The following is a 17,453-nucleotide window of genomic DNA, read 5'->3' as shown; positions in this document are numbered from 1 at the left end:
GCCTCCTCTGAATAATTTAGGTGCCTACTGGCAAACTTAAGATGGGCCTATGCATGTGCCTACTTAAACAGGAGGACCTTGCATCCCAACGGCCTTCAGATCATTAGCAAGCTCCTCCCTTGTAGTTTTGTGCTGATACACCACCTTTCTCTTGATTATCCTCACCCCATGAGGCATGATCTTGCATGGAGCTCAGGACCGAGGGTGATCAATGGTTATCTTATACTTCTTCCATTCCCAAATAATTCCACCAACAGTTGTCACCTTCTCACCTAGTTTCTTGTAGGCCATTCCAGCCTTCTGGACACATCTGCTTTGTACATATAACAAGCTGAGAACAGGAGTATCTGTAATTGATTGGCTGTGTGCCACATGGGTACAAAGCCAATTTCTTGGAGCCAGAATTCTGGCTGGGTTAAAGGGGATCAAATACTTATTTTACTTTTTGTTTGTTTGAGTTTAGAGTGGATTATCTTCACTCTAAGTACTCCAGAGTTATTCAAAAACCTGTAATTGCTCCAAGATTTTGGTTTGATTATCTGTTGACCACCTCACCATATCAAACAGTCAAACACGGGATTGTCCCCCAAAATTTGGTCCGGCAGATTTAGTGGACATCTCAGGAGTCTAACTCCCTACATTCCCTTCAAGGTTTATCAGTAGCAGCCTGAAAAAAGACCAAAAAAAACCTTTTCCCTCCTTCTGACATGAACCTTCACTTAGGCTGAATCAGCTAATGCTGTTATCAGTTGCTATGGAGACTGACTGAGTTAGGATGTTGCTGTGGAAACTGAGCAGCAGCTCATTACCACCCACAGCAACCCTCCACACTCGCTTGAGCAGCACCACACAAATACATAGCTCATACACACTCATTTAAATACACACATACACAGTAGATATGTTTTTTTTCATGATGTATCAGCCGTAAGTATGATTAATATTGCTTTTATTTAAACCTCACAGAGATACAGTGACATGGTGCACACACCTGTACAAATGTGTAGGAATTTTGCGGTGCTTTTATTAAAATTTTGTATTAACAGGTAGCTCACCGTGGGTTTCACGTGAGTCAGTCTCTTAAAGATTAAATTACCACTCCGATCTTTGTGACAGGAGCTAATCACTAACCAGCACTTTCATTATCACTGCATTTAGCGTGTTGCTTCCAGGTGCGCTCAAGCTGAAATTTGCTCTCCGTCAGCCCTTTTTCACCCCAAACACTCAGAGAATGTCACAGTAGGAAAGAAAGCACACGTGTTACTAATATTATTCTGTTCAAATGTTCCAGTAACCCACGGCAGTGTGACAGTAAAACCAACATGAATACAATAGCAGCCACTTGAAACTGAAGAAATGGAATTCGGCCATTCTTTATTCTTCTAATTAAAACTGGTGCCTTTCCTACTGTGACATGACAAAATGTCTGCCGTGGAAAGGGCCTGGGTGGGAGGGGGCAGATGTGGTCTCTCTTATTTGCAAATGGATCCTGCACTTGTTTGTTTCCAGCAGTCTGGGTTTAGTCTGGGTTCAACTTTTTTCACCTCACAGTCATACCTTTTTACAACGCCATCCATTTCCTGACTTGCCTGCTTTTTGCGAGACCATGCTAGTGAATTTTGTCTTTTAAAATGTAGTTTTATCAGTGTAAATAAGAGGAATCATTACGAATCTGAATGAGAATGATTTTCTCCCCCTACATATAAGGCTTGTTCTATTATTTTAATATTTTTCACAGGGATTTAGAGTCACAAACTAATCTCTCCCTTAAACAAAATTGCATTCAGTAAGCAGTATAACAACCACATATGTGTAATTAGCGTGGCATGTTACACTTGTTTACATGAGACGATGTTGATATTAGTCATCTCTGTCCACAAGTCTCTGTTAAAATGTAAATGCTGAAGAAAATCTTGACCCATGCACTTGATCAGGGCTTTCTCTCCCTGCTGTTGTTTATTAATTCAGTAGTAGGGGTGCTGCCTGCTGTGGCTCAGTGTTTCACTGCTCCCCTGATAGTTTCCGCTGTGATACTGATATATTCAAAAACACACTCTGCACACTGCCTGAGAAGTCCGTAGAATTGACTTTGCAGTGCACCCATATGGCATTTCATTCTAGCTACTCGAAGCACAACATTGGACTACAGTCAAGTGTATTAGCACAGTGTTCTCTATAATATCGTAGTGCTAAAATTATCTTTTATATATGTAGGCCAGAGGACAGAAATTATATTAAGGCTATAATTACACAGGACATGTCTTTTGTCCACGAAGGTACGTTTTCTAAGTGTTATGTACGCTACTTGTGCACACCTCAGTCTTTGTTTGACTTTCTGTTTCAGATGCATTGGGTGATTATAAAAATCCATTTAACATGGATGTTTGTATTCCAATTATGGGCCTATTAACATGCTACACCGCACATGTTGCCATGATAAAACATTTGCAGGCTACACCAGAGCTCCGTATAAGCGAGTCCATCAAATCTCCCTGTCTCTTGTTGGTTCACACTTGATCGACAGAGCTTTGTCATAAAAATGAAATCTGTCGTCTCAAGCATTTTGTCACTGCATCTGCTGCTGAACCCTCAAAACAGTTAAATATAGAAATTAACCAGCACATTTTTTGTTTCTTGATGTAGTAAAAGCGTCACCCACTGTAGGACATATCTGGCTATCCATATGGTCACTGACACAGCTATAAATACTGTACTGTATCGTCATTCACCAGCAGAGAACACACACAAGCTTCTACTTAATCATAATGGATTAACTATCGGGTGTTGTGTTTTGGGATGTAATTCCCAAATCTCCCAAACTCATTTTAAAACTATGAATGCACTGTAGTAATTCTTTGTGGACTGCTGTATATATAAACATCTCCACACATCGATGTCACACATGCAGTTGGTAAAATTCACACTCACAGACTTGACAATGCCAGTGCACATACTGTATCAAAGTACTCACTATTGAACAAACCATTAGCACTGGTACTCTTAAAAATGTGAAGGCTGATCATGAGATTGTTTTGCCACATGCAGTAATTCTACCGTGGCAGTGAAAATGAAAGCTGCATCCACCTGCACTCAGCAGCAAGTGGGCACAGCCGGAGGCGGTCTATGTGTGCCCGATGCACACATGGTGCACCTGTTTGGGAGTGCGTTGCACTGTAGGTATTTGCGTAGTGATATGTTTGTGCGAGACTGGGGAGTGTTCATTAGCTTATTGGTAATGTAACTGACTGGTGCTGTTTATAGTGGAGCCCACGCAAACTCCTAAAGAAGCTGTGAAAACGCTTGTTCTCTTGTAAAGAGCACCACCAACTGAAGCTCTGTGTCTGACACCGACAGAGCAGGCACTTTATTCCGTAATACATATGGTGTCTCAGCGCAGGGAAATAGCGCAGAAACACAGAGTTGAAAGAGGTAAATGAGGTCTCGGCAGCAGTGGGTTTAGTCAATAGAGGAAAAAGGAGAGGAAAAAAAATCTAATTTTAGCGAGGTCATTTATTCTTTATTGTGCGTGAACCCTTTGTTATTGCTAGTATCTTCTCTTCTTTTTATACACAGTAAATTGCACTGAACAAGGAAAAAAAAGAGTTGGGGAGAGGAAATTCACTTCCATAATTTAGAGTAGAAAAAAAAAGCTTTTCTTCTTTCTCATCCCCCAGCTGATTTCTGTTTTCATTTTCAAGGGGAAATTAAAAGTTATTTTGGTTCACTTTGGAGAAACCACTTGTCCGACATGTTTTAGCTCTCTAAAACACTCGCACTAAATGCAGTGTGCATATTTTATAATAATATCACTAACAGGGCTGGGCCATATCATACCGTTCACGGTAATACCGGTATAATGTTGGGCAATGATAAGAAAATGAAATATTGCAATAGAATATGGGTAAAACGTGCATGCGCAGTACCTTTGTTTTCATACGCACATGACGGAAAAAGCATGGCGGCGACGGAGAAAGAGGAGGGCGAAAGCGGATCGTTGAATGAAACGGATGAACCAGAATTGGTTTGTAAAAATGCTGCAACGTCAGTGGTGTGGAACTGGTTTAGCTTTCGTCCGTCAGATACACAACAAAGCACTATTTTTGGTAGAGCATGCTAGCGGGCCGTCGTTATTACCGTGTTTTTTGGAAAATACGGCACACTTAAAATCAATCCTTTGATTTTTCTGAAAATCGACAGTGCCCCATATAATCCCGTGTGCCTTATGTATGAATTCTGGTTGTGTTTACTGACCTCGAAACGATTTTATGTGGTACACAGCGCTCGAAAATCTGTCAAATGTTTTAGTACGGCTTTGCTAAGCTATGAAGCCGCACCGCTTGATGGATTGTCGGAGCATTACGGCTATCGTAATCAGGAGCCTCGCGGAGGGATACGTACTGTGCTTCAACATAATATTACCATATTGTGTGTGTATAACCTCTTTTTAAGTTTTGTGGAGATTATACATGGTTATGCTGAGGATATGTCGGCCAATTTCCACTGGAAATGCCTTTTGGTTAAACTGTCAGCAAAGAATTTGCATTTGCGCTGTTAAATTTTTATATAACTTTAATGCACATAAAAAAAACAGCTTGTTTAATTGAAAATACATTGATGTTTTGTTTTTGTTTTTTTGCACTAATAAAGTTGTGGAGTTATAAAGTAGTTTGTCTAGTGTCAATTATATCGTCAGTTATATCGTTATCACAAATTTTCAAATGTATATCCTGAAAAATATTTTTGGTCATATCGCCCTGCTCTAATCACTGATGCCTTTTGCAATTTCTTCACACAAAGCTAATTTCTGGTGGCTCTTTGCCTGTATTTATTCTCTTAATTCTCTTAATTTTGTCCCATTAATAATTTCTTGTTGGAATTCAGTGCTGTGACCACATTTACACATTTGTGTAAAAGTTGTTGTCACTTCATCTGGCGTATTGTTTTGTGTGTTGTTTTGCTAATTGATTAGGTCATTTAAATTATTTTACAAGGTTAAATGACCTGAGCTCAAAAAGCATCACTCCTTTAAAGCAAACTTACAGCTTGGCATTGATCTCGTATTCACTCTTAATGTTTTTTGGACATATAGGCAAACTGAAGTAGGTGTTGAGTCATCATTCAGCCATAAATTTTGCCTCCAGGGATGTCAGGGTCTTGAGTTCCTTGGGGTGGGGTTTTTATCCAAAGGAGTTAATGTACAGTTTTCCTAGCTTTGGCACCCTCTGCTGGCTACATGACAAATTAAAAATATAATTACAGATGGGGCCAAGCTGCTCAGCAGAGCAGTTAAAGAGTGCTGGTTCATACTGCTGGAGTATTTTCATTATATCATGTTCATTGCAGAATGTTGAACATTTTATGGGTTTTTTGTACCAGTTATTAACATGACCTCACTTTAAACCCTGTGCAATGAAAGATGTGACACAATAAATATGAAGTCATACTGCATTGTCTTCCAGATTTTGAATGTGTTTCTTAAGCCATTAACCAAGAATAAACAGCATTTTTGCATGAGTAGAATTTTGCTTAAGCAAATTATTGCAATTAACAAATATGTTTCCTGTTCAATCAATCATCACAGTGCCTGTTAGTGGTCATTTTTAATATGGTCCCTGCTCCAGCTGAAGAAAGCAGGATCAGCATCTTCCAAACCCCACCCAGCACAGTGCATTGATGTGGATTCAAAACAGACCACAGAGGCCTGCGAGGACCCAACCAGATGAATGTCTGTGCCTCATGTTTTCCAACATCTTAGTGGTCCCAGAGAAACAGACATGCACATGCTGAAAGGAAAAAGTACAAACAATGGTGGGGTAAATGTGGCAGCACTTCTGGGAATATTCATGCATGACAACATGTAATAAATAGACTACACAGCATCCTTTAAAGGTAAAGGAACAACACAGTAATGGAGGGATAGTAAATCAAGTATAAGTTACCGATAGTGTAAGTTATAAGCTACAGTACTGTGCAAAAGTCCAGAGTCACCTGTAATTTCTTTATATTTTGCTTTCAATGGGACAGAGTTTCTTGTAAAGTGGTAAAGCAATAGGCTCTCTGAAGGTCTTTCATTTTAAACATTGGCTGCTTTTCCACTTGTTTTCAGTCCAGTCCTTGTACCTGACCATTTCCATAAGAATTTCATAGGAATTATTTGTTTGTTAAGCCACTTAACATTAATCTATAAATCATTCACGCATAAAAAATGTCCCTAACTCAAGGGGTAAATAAAACTTGCCTTAGGCACTTTGTTACTAGCAGCTTGTGACACTGCTAGTGACAACAACCCTTTTTGTTTTTATCTTGGCATAGCTGGTGTATAGTGTGTACTTAAAAGTTTGAGGAAACCAGGCAAGTGGAGGACAAAAAAGAAGTGGCAGGCCTTAGAAAAGCTGAGGTATGCCATATTATTCAAGACCTGAGCTGAAAATCTGTAGCAACAGGACTTACAGAGTTAGAAATCAAGATTTAAAGTTTTTGGTTTCAATTGTTGTCAATATGTCAAATTTATGGAATCATGAATGCAGAAAAGTATCATCAGATTTTGATCCAACATGCAATTCCATGTGGAACGCAGTTGTCACCACCTTCATTTGTCACCACCAGACATACTGCCAATGCACTAAAACTGTACCTGGATAGAAAAACATAGAATGGACTATCAGTCATGGATTGACCTCCACAGAGCCTTGACCTCAACATTATTGAAGCTGTATGGGATCATCTTGATAGAGGAATACACCCCCCCCCAAGTTTTGCACATGTCGAGGAGCGTGTCAGGCTACATTTCACTGTGTGTTATACTTGTATAACTATGCATGTGACAAGTAAAGAACCTTGAACCTTGAATAGAATAAAAGGCAGCCAACTTCCAAAGACGAGCTTTAGATGTTCTTCAGGAAGCATGGAAAACTATTCCTGAAGACTACTTTAATAAGAAAGCTTAACTAAGAGAGTTCAGGATATATGGAAGAATAAAGTTGGTCCTACCAAATATTGATTTTCAAGCTTGTTTGAATTGTGCAAACTCGGTGTATCGTATGCTGTATTTCCATCTCTGTTTGCACGTTTCAATAAATTAGGAAAATGGGAAACGGGTACACTAACAACATATACAGAAATGATGGGTGACTCAAGACTTGGAAACTCAGCCATGGAAAGTCATTCCATGAAGACTCAAGACAAGACTGTCACAGTTCTGTATTTAGTGTTTAAAAACATCACTAATTAGGATTATTTTCCACAATCAAGGCTGTTTTATAAGCCACTTTTAAGTGAAACATTGACTTAATTCTCAAATGTAAAAATGCAACACGTCTGACTCTGTACTTTTACTCATTGGTACTGATTACATGAAGGTGCTCTCTCTTTTATGAGTTGAATATGTCTGCCTTTTTCACCATAGAACTAAAAAGAGAAGACCTATTTCACCATAGGACAGAAGAAGTTTAAAGTTTTCGTAGACACGTCATCTACCTGACTTTGTTAAAGTCGTGTCTGTAGTAATCTGTAGAGTGTGAATAACACTGGCTCTCATATCCTAGTCTAAAATAAATACACTATCTTGACTAATTGTTGGACACTAGATTATGAAAGGCTTAAACTACTGTGGATTTTCTAAGGAGTTAAGCACATATTTCTGCTGACAGCTTTAAGGTCAGATCAAGGTCAAAGATCCTAACAATTTAAACTACATCGGTCACATAGACAGTCAGTGTATCGGCTGGTTAAAAGTGACTGTTTTTTTCCCCTCCCCGTCATGACATTCTGACTTAATTTGTCCAAGCAGAGAGGAGAAAAACTGGGCCCATTGGTTACATGACAGGGAATCAACAATGAGGAGAGATGTATGGCATAATTGTTTTATTTGCCGTCTTTTCTTTTTTCTGTTTCTCTGTTCCCTCTGGCCTTTTGCTAACCCCAATTACATGCTTGCTTTCTTTGCCCTGCTGCCTCCTGGTGTGCATATCCTGTTGGCATAAGGAGCTTTGGCCGCTTTTCTAAGAGACCAGAGTCTGTTCCCATCAGTGGAGCTGTCTGTTTGCATGGGAGTTTTGACTTGGTAGATTAATCCATGTTTACCACAACACAGTTAGGGATGTAACTAACTAGATACCAAGCCAGATTGATTGAGTGAAAATGAAGCTACAGGGATTGTGGTGTAATAAATGAAGTATCAGTGGTGGCTGTAGTGATCTTTGTGTTATTTGTCATTACAGTTGAGGACGGTCACAGACAGTTGTACAGGTTTTGTTTATAATGCATCAAAATGATGCACTATAAACAAAACTGCCTGTCATTTACAGGAAGAAAAAGACCTTGAGGATGTCGATGTCCTCCTATAATAGCTGTTAACTCAATTCAGGTATTTTGAAGATGCAAACCAGAACTAGATCAAATTTGCATGTATTCTCTTTTTTTGTTGCTTAAATCTAATCTCATCACATCATAGTTTATTCCTTTGTTTTGTTTTTTTCTTCCTTTTCAGGGAATTAACTTGTCCTAAGTGGGCATTTCTTCCAGGCTGAAATATACCTGTCATCAGTTCCAATAAAAGGAAATGATGTTTGGCAGCTACAGAGTTACTGGCTAAATTTAGTCCCCAAGACAACTTCTAATTCCCTTTGTTGGGGACTGTTTGGCTGTCTCGGTTTTGATGTGATGGTGATTCATAGTTATTTTGCACCTGGGCCACGAGAGATTTTCTGGGCCTCTGAAAGCACACACACAGGCAGATCCAACACACATCCTGCAAGTAACCTGTTGTGGTTGTAGCTCATAGCATACACAAACACAATGTCTGCTTTAGAGTGGAGCATTTAAAGGAAGCTTACAGGTGAAGCCTGCAGTGCATTTCTTTGTTTTTTAATTGATAAAACTGTGGTTTTGACCTGGAACTTGAACCAAGGTACAGAGAAAAGGCACCAATAAATGCTGAAGTTGGATGTCTTGCAGGTCATACAGCTTCACAACATTCAGTTATGATGCTTTTACATACGGTTTATTTGTAAGTGTTGCTTTGGGAAATAATACAATTTGAACGCTTGTTGGAGCCATTTCCCACTGAAGGTAAAAAGTGAAGCGATTTAAGTCTTATTGCTTGTGACTGATTACAGGGCGTTTTAAATGATGATGGAAATTCAGTCAGAGACTGTGTGATAATGGAAGGGACTGTTGTGTTCATGAGAAGTTGTTTGTTAAGCTTTCATTTGTGACCAGATGCAGACTGGCATTAGTTGGATAAAGCTGTGAAACAAGCGCAGACACTGAATAAATGCTGGCTGACGGGTTTGACTGACACGCCTACTGCATGACAGGGATTTGAGAAGTTAGCATTATAAGTACAAGTGAATAACTAAGAATGGCATGCCATAGCTGTTTTCGTGACAGCTTTAACACATTCATAATTTTGATTAAAAAAGGGAGATTAGCTATAAAAAAAACCCTGCCTATCTCCATCTTTTTGTTGTCTCTCAAACCTCCAGCTTCCTCTTTATGTTGAGCTGTTGTCCTTGGGCACATCTTTCAGTCTGAAAGTCATCTTTCAGATTTGGCAAATCAGTAAATAATATTTTTTAATGGTCACAGATATTTACACTAACTATTGAAATGCCTTATATTTAACGCACACAACTGTGACATTTCTTCTCAGCCTCTTAATGTCGAAAAATGTCGTAGCCACTTCAGCCAAAGTGGGCAAGTAGATGGTATATTGTAACAAAATAACGTTGTGTAAACACAGAAATATACTCACACACATATACAAATGCAACTACAGCTACCAGCAAGGAAACAAATGAAGAAGTCCAGACTCATCTTTAATGCTGAAAAGATTTTTTTTTAACTTTTGAAGTATAGCAAAGTCACATATTTTCTTCCATAATTGCTAATATTACACTGACCTACACATTATAAAATTCAAATGACATGGAGCTTTGTTTTTGCAAAAGTTGAGTGATCCTCAGTGGACATACCAGAGCACGTAGTTGTTGCTGTGGGTGCAGCTTTATGGTTGCTCTACAGCCACTGGGGTAAGAATTATTCGCAATTGCAAAAGCACAACATCAGAGAATTCTCTTTTAATTAGTTAAGGGACTGATGTACCATATGTATGTGTGTGTCTCTGAGTCTGAGAGTGAGAGAGAGGAACTTAACTGTATTTTAGGGCACAGTAAAAAAAAAAAAGGGGGGGGGGGTCATTGGTGTAAGTTTTGGAATTGGTGTAATTAAATAATCTCCATAAAAGAGGGAGATAAATATAAACATTGTTTTTCAGAATTTAAAAAAAATCTATTAGCTAAAAGAAAATGAATCAGTAGATTAAATTTGTGACTGAAATCTGCTGCAATGCTGATTTTCATGTATTGTTTATATTTTGTTGTCTGGTTGTTTTTTGTTGTGATATGAATAACAGTCAAATTTTTTTTGGATATTACATTGAACATCACCTCTATGTTTGAGGTATCAAGTGACTCATGAGCCAAAGCACATGGTTATAGAATCGCACCTTTAGCTTGTTTAGGGGAGCTTATGCCAAAAGGTGTTGAAAGGAAGACTACACTAGATTGAAACTTTAGGAGTAAGGATATGAATTCTCCAAATGTGGGAGTAGAATAGTTTTTTCCCTCTCTCAGCCATATTTGGAAATTCATTCAGGAATACTCCTGGATATGTTTTGTGCAAAAGCTGCATTTTCTAAGGAATTTTCTAAGAAATATCTGAATCCTTCTGATGAAGGTCTTTCTCCTGAAAGCTATTCTCCCTTTCGGCCCATTCAGCGGCAAGAGTATAAACACTGCCGTCTTTTTACTGTCGTACGTTAATCAGGAGCTTTTGAACCTTTTCCAGTTGTGTTCCATTCATGGGCAGAATATCGTGGCACAGCAGATGTCTGGAGATGGTCCAGTTCAGGTATGGGGGTGGGTAGTAAGATCCCTTTTTAATTTTTCTGGACATGGATTTAATACTCCAGAAGTGAAGGAATCAGTGATGTGTAATCTATGTCTGACAGTACAAAGTTATTCGTGATAACCTGTGAACAGTCTGCAGCAGGGAATTCATAAACAGCATTTCTTTACATTATAGAGTTTCTGGAGATGCTTCTTTGCAGTATTATATAATGGCTGAAATTAATGTAATGACGTGATGAATGAGAATGCAAGTTTTTAAGATGAGTTTTTTCTCTACAGCTCACTGCCCTGACTGTTAACAGGAGCGTGATGAATTCAATGAAGGGACTTTGGTAGGGCTGTTGCTGAGTCATTATTTTCCAATTAGACACTTAGTCAGCGCTTTAAGCCAAATACTCATCTTTTAAGGGATGGCAAGCGGGTTTAAAGTGGAAAGGAAAAAGCTGTTTGATGGTTTTTCCAAATGTACAGCAGTATTATACTTCTACCATACATATTCTTTATTTTGGTCACAAGAAGATAGGATTTTTAGTATCTTTGCTTAACAGCTTGTCACCACTGCCTCCTGGCATTAATGTTGCTCTTCATTATGTCAGGTAGTTAGGTGTCAGGTGATTTTGAGACTGGGTTTGTAAAAATGTATGTTCTTCGATAATTTTACATGCTTTTTACCACAGAAACTGTGATGATTTGACCTTAAAAATAGATTTCACTTAGCTGCATCATAGCTGATAATCATTTAAGCGTGTAGGGCTCCAGCAATAAGATAAGACAAGGAAAGGAAATGGTTTGCAAGAGTACTTTATAAAATAAATAAAATGAATGACTTCTGACACCTTATTTCCAGATCACTAATGAGAATGAAGCAATTTGTAAAGAAAATTCATCAAAAGGGATAGAATATTTGAAACACTATATTTCAAAAAGTATTCGCTTATCTGCCTTCACACATAGGAATTTAAATGACATTCCGTTCTTAATCTACAGGGTTTAATATGATGATGACCCACCCTTTGCAACTATAACGGCTTCAACTCTTCTTGGGAGGTTTTCCACAAGGTGTAGGATTTTGTTTATGGGAATTTTTGCCCATTCTTCCTGAAACACATTTATGGTTTGGTGTTTTGTGGGGTTGAGGTCAGTACTCTGTGCAGGCCAGTCAATTTCTTCCACACCAAACTTGCTCATTGATGTCTTTATTGACCTTGCTTTGTGCTCTGGTGTGCAGTCATATTGGAACGAGAAGAGCCCATCCCCAAACTCTTCTCACAAAGTTGGAGACATGAAATTGTCGAAAATATCGTGGTATGCTGAAATATTAAGAGTTACCTTCACTGGAACTAAGGGGCCGAGCTTAAATCCTGAAGAACAACCCCACACCATAATCCCCCACCACCAAACTTTACACATAAACAATGGAGTCAGACACATATCATTGTCTTGGCACTGCCAAACACAGACTTGTCTATCAGATTGCCAGATGGGAAGTGTGATCTCCATCTGCACTGCTCTAGAGGCCAGTGGTGGGGTGCTTTACGCCACTGCATCCAACGCTTTGCATTGCACTTGGCGATGTAAGGCTTGATTGTAGCTGCTCAGCCATGGAAACTCATTCCATGGCTCTCTACACATTGTTCATATAGTCTTCAGATTATCTCAAGAAGTTTGGAGGTCTTTAGCGATGGACTCGATGTAGAAAGTTGTCGATCTCTTACATGGCCTACCACTCTGTGGCTGAGGTTTTGTTCCCGATTGCTTCCAGTTTATTATAATACCACTAACAATTGACTGTGGAATATTTAGTACCAAGGAAATTTCACAACTGCACTTGTTGGACAGGTGGCTTGCTATCACGTTTCGATGTTGAAATTCACTGAGCTGAGAGCGACCCATTCTTCATATTTCTGACAACATAGTGTATTTCTACTAGAAGTTTTGGTCAAGTTACTTGAAAATAGTAATTAGTTACTAATTACTAATTACTTCTCCAAAAAGTAATCCAGTTACTTTACTGATTACTTATTTTCAAAAGTAATTCATTACTTTATTACTTAGTTACTTTTTAAAAACATGATAAACAACCTAAATATGTTATGAAACAACAAACCTTTCAGCCCAATTCTATTTTTTCTGCAAAATCCATCATATAAAATTGAATCAAATGAAAAAATCTGTTTTTAAATCTTGTTTTATTATTTTTACAGGAAAGTAACAGTAATCTAATCACCTTTTTTTTTTTTTTTTTTTTTTTTTTTTTTGCAATAGTAATCGGATTACAGATCGGATTTTCTGCCAATCTTTGTCTACTAGTAGGAAGTATTTTGATACTGATGGTTTATGCAGTCTGTTGCTAGCGTAGTGCTATTCATTGCTCTTAACTCATTGCCCTTTTCCGAAGATACCCACAGTAGCCTGTAATGTCCTGGTGTTCTGGTATGTTTGGACTGTGCATGTCAGACTAAAGCTAATTTTTGTGTGTCTGCAAATGGAACTGCAGGTTGTGTGTATCTTTAAGAAGTAGAAAACAGGGAGGCAGACATAGCTGCTAGTCTTTGTGGCTGCAGATGTGGCATCAACAGGCACACACACCCTGATGGGGCCTTCGTTTTTTTTACTGTCTTTTCATCTCTTTCACTCCTGTGCAGGCTCAGCAATTTTCTCACCTATACTTCTCCCCTTTCCTTTCCATCTGTCCCTAAGATGTAGTGATGATGGTGTGTGTGTGTGTTTGTGTTAACGGAGGTGCCACCTGCCACTGCACACCCAAAGTACTGGCAGCCTAATCTAATCTCCCTCCTCCCTCTCTCCCTTCCTCCCTCTTTTTCTCCCCCCACTACTGTTCTTTCCCCTTATCCTCCCTCATCCTTTCAGGTCTCGGATGTTATCCTTTCTTGTGAGCCTCGAACAACATTTCATCTAGCCAGGTGAGCTTCTCAATCTCTCCCCCTTTCTCTTTGTGTTGTCATCTCAGCCTCTGTCTCTTCCTCTCTGTCTCCACCGCATATGCTTTTGGGTGTTGCTGCAAAGATGCTGCGTCACTGTGCCTGTTTCATATGGACACAATTGCTGTTTCAGACCAGTAACAGAAAAAAACAAATGTTTTTCTCTTGTTTCACTTCTTTCTCCTTTTGAGCCACCTTGTCATGCTGGGGAATTGTTTGTGTATGTGTACCTGAATTTGTGAAGGTATTGTTTTTATGATGAATCCAGCAGTCTGTGAAAGTATAACAACATGCATTGTGTATCTGTCATTTGTTCAGTATGTCTGAGAGCATGTGCCTGAAACAACTGTGTGATTAGTGCTTTGTGTGTGTGTGTGTGTGGACATGTCTAGACGGTCCCAGACAGGCAGTATGACTTTCACGTGGTTAATGTGCAGATTGGAAACGTGCATTATCCCAACTAATGAAGACACTGCAGATTCACTCTGATTGTCAAAAATTACTTCTGCTTTCAAGTGTTGTCAACTGGTATCCAATTGGATGCCACTAATTGAAAAGTTGGAAGAAAAATAAATGATGAAATCACCAACCTCAGCTTTTATCTTTTTTATCCAGTTTTGGATGAAGCAGTATAGCTACGGTGGCCCTGAGAGGTCAAATGCACTACTTAGGAAAAAATAAGTAAATAGAAAAATGCTGCAAAAGCCAAAAGAAAAAAATTATGAAAGAAAATGGAAGTGTTTTTGGGAGATAATGATGTGATGAAACAGCTGCAAACATCACAAGCTAACAGTAGCAAACATGAATCAAATAGACACACATCACCTGCATTTCACTGTCTGTTTCGAATCTCAGTGTAATCCTTTGCATGTTTTACTTTCTGTCACTTCCGCAGCTTGTCCGTCAAGTTATCATGTCCCAGAGACACTTCAGCTTTCCTTTGTGATTTTAAAAACAATGCGCGTGTGTGTGTGTGTGTGTGTGTATATATATATATATATATATATATATATATATATATATATATATATATATATATATATATATATATATATATATATATATATATATATATATATATATATAATTGAAGTCATTTTGATGTAGTAATTATTTCAGTGGTGTAATGAAGCTTCCATACTGTATATCCCAGCTGTTCACTAGCTTCAACTTGACTATTTAACATTTCAGAAGCAACACATCAATATCAGAGATTAATGATTTAACACTACAATACAATACTACAATTTGACCCTATCACACAACAATAGCAACAATGGCAGAGAAGTAATTTCTTAAAGAAATTATTAAATTTTTAATCCAAATTTTTGCCAAAATTTTCAAGTATTTTGGCTAAATAGGTATTCAAAATAAATGTTTGGGGGTTTTATTAGTTTTAAAAATTATTTACATTATTTCTTTCAAAATTGTAAACTTAAAATATGCATTAAAATTCACTAATTCATAGTTTGCTAATTGGTTAAACATAGAGAACTATAGTGGAGTCCAAATTCCAGAAAACATTGGCTGTACTGAACAGTGCTCAGTGATTTTCATCGTTTTAAACATGTTTTTAGTGCTCTTTCAATTCACTGCAGTTCGTTGTCTATGATTACTTCTGTTTTCTTCATCTTAGAGGCTATGCTCTAGGACCAAGAACATGACAAGCACAAACAAGTGTAGCTCACACTACTGGATGTACTAACATGTATTTTTTTTACACTGCCCTATGTTTGGCAGCTAAAGACTACCAGCACACCAACAAGACACTGTCATGCCAGATACTAAGAGCAATAACTCGCTTTGCTCAAGGCTTATCATCACTGTCAGTTCAAGACAACCAGCAAATAAAGGTTTTTTAAAATAAAAAAAAATGCTAGATAACTGTTATCAAATGATCAAACATCAAAGTGTTCTTATGCAGTGTGTCTTGAAGTTAAATTGATGTATTTTGAATCAGTTTCAAAGATATTAGGAAAAAATACAACTGAAAAAGATGACATAGTTGTTTTTTTTTAAATGTTACACAAACAGAGTCTTTGTTGTCACTGGTCATCAGTCGGTTACTGCCACCCTGTCAAATATAGTGAAATTACAGCATTCAGGCCTCTTCTGTTTTTGAACACTTTATTTGCAGGGCTCGCAAAATCGCTAGCCCAACGTCCCGGGGCTAGCGATTTTTCCAGTCGGGCTACCAAAAACTAACTCAGCCCTGCCCGTCGGGCTATCATAGGAAGGAAAATATATGTCTATGCTTTTGCATTCTTTCGCCAATGTAGCTGAGTAATTATGTCATTGGCATCGGTGAGCCACTGTCAATATGTGACATATTGAAATCGCGTTTGAATTTGCGCTTGTTTTTTGCTTTCACTTTCATTTTGTGATTGCGCGAAAGGTGTGTAGAGAGCAGCAGCACTGATTGGTGAGTGACGATTAATTGCGCACCAATTCCTCTGACATCGTCTTATCACTCATTAGCTTACTATTCAAACATGACAAGTGAAATCTCTCGCAGCAAGCTTAAACATGTGAGAGGTTGAGTGCGCAAAGAATCGCTGACCGTTATGTAAGTACGTGTATAAAAGCAGCAGGATTTACGCTGGTATTTTAGTTCTGCTCAGCCAAATAAGACAGGTCAGGGTGAAGAAGGGGCAGCCAAAGAAAAGCTTACCACAAAACGGAAAAGTTATGACAAATCAGACTATGAGGCAAAAACAAAGCGCAGCTTTTTTTGGTTTCATGGACAAAAGAATTTCTGTGGCTGGAATATGACAAGCTAAATAACATGATGTTCTGCCAGGTGTGTTGTGAGTTTCATTTGATTTCTGAGTCGACAACCGCCTTTGTTACTGGGACTAGTAATTTTAAGAAAGACCCCATTACAACCCATGAGAAATGCAAGAAATGTATTATTGCCCAGTCTGCAGTATCTTTCCCAGAACAAACAGCAATTGCAAAAAACATACTAAAAATAAACCAAGCACAACAAGAACTCCTGAAAAAGCTGTTTAGAACAGCGTGCTATATTGCAAAGAGTGAACAACCATTGGCAAAATTTAGCAGTCTTTGCAAACTTCAAAAAGCAAATGGCCTTGGTTTCACTTACTTCTTACCCGTGACTTCAGTGGAAATTTCAGATTCAGGATCTGACACAGACTGATTCATGTTCTACACAGTTCTTACAAGTTAATAGAAATCTCTGTTCCATTTGAACCAAGTATTTGAGTTGATGATTGTAATTTTTATACAGTTGTTGTGATTTTTATTTTAACAATTTTTTTGATTAATTTTTGTTTCCATTACAATATTATATTGTAATGGAAACAAAACATTAAAAAAAATTGCTTTCTTCTTTATTCGGGCTACTTAAATTTATTTTGGGCTACCAAAAACTGAAGAATGCCTTCCCGAAGGGCTACCAGAGATTTTGAAATTTTGCGAGCCTTGATGTGTTATTGAGTTGATTTCATTTTTTAAAAAGATTAACTTTCCCATCCATAACCCATGATGCCAAAGTGAAAATATGTTTTACATTTGCTATCCAACAAAACCGGCATTATGTGAACCACCTTGGTAGGACTGCTGCCCACTGACCAAAGAA

The 17,453-nt window shown here is 38.2% G+C and overlaps 1 protein-coding gene across 10 annotated transcripts in view; it reads left to right on the top strand.

Annotated features, from left to right (window-relative positions):
* Positions 1-17,453, top strand: part of map2 (microtubule-associated protein 2) — a 119,545-nt gene that overhangs the window by 15,038 nt on the left and 87,054 nt on the right. For all 10 annotated transcript variants that reach the window (XM_080290613.1, XM_080290614.1, XM_080290616.1 and 7 more), the window contains exon 2: positions 13,782-13,834. The gene's annotated coding sequence lies outside the window, so the exon portion shown is untranslated. The remainder of the gene's footprint in view (positions 1-13,781; positions 13,835-17,453) is intronic.

The sequence above is a fragment of the Astatotilapia calliptera genome, chromosome 16, assembly GCF_964374335.1.
Source record: "Astatotilapia calliptera chromosome 16, fAstCal68.1, whole genome shotgun sequence".
Classification (NCBI taxonomy): domain Eukaryota; kingdom Metazoa; phylum Chordata; class Actinopteri; order Cichliformes; family Cichlidae; genus Astatotilapia; species Astatotilapia calliptera.
This window is presented reverse-complemented; position numbering and strand designations above follow the sequence as displayed.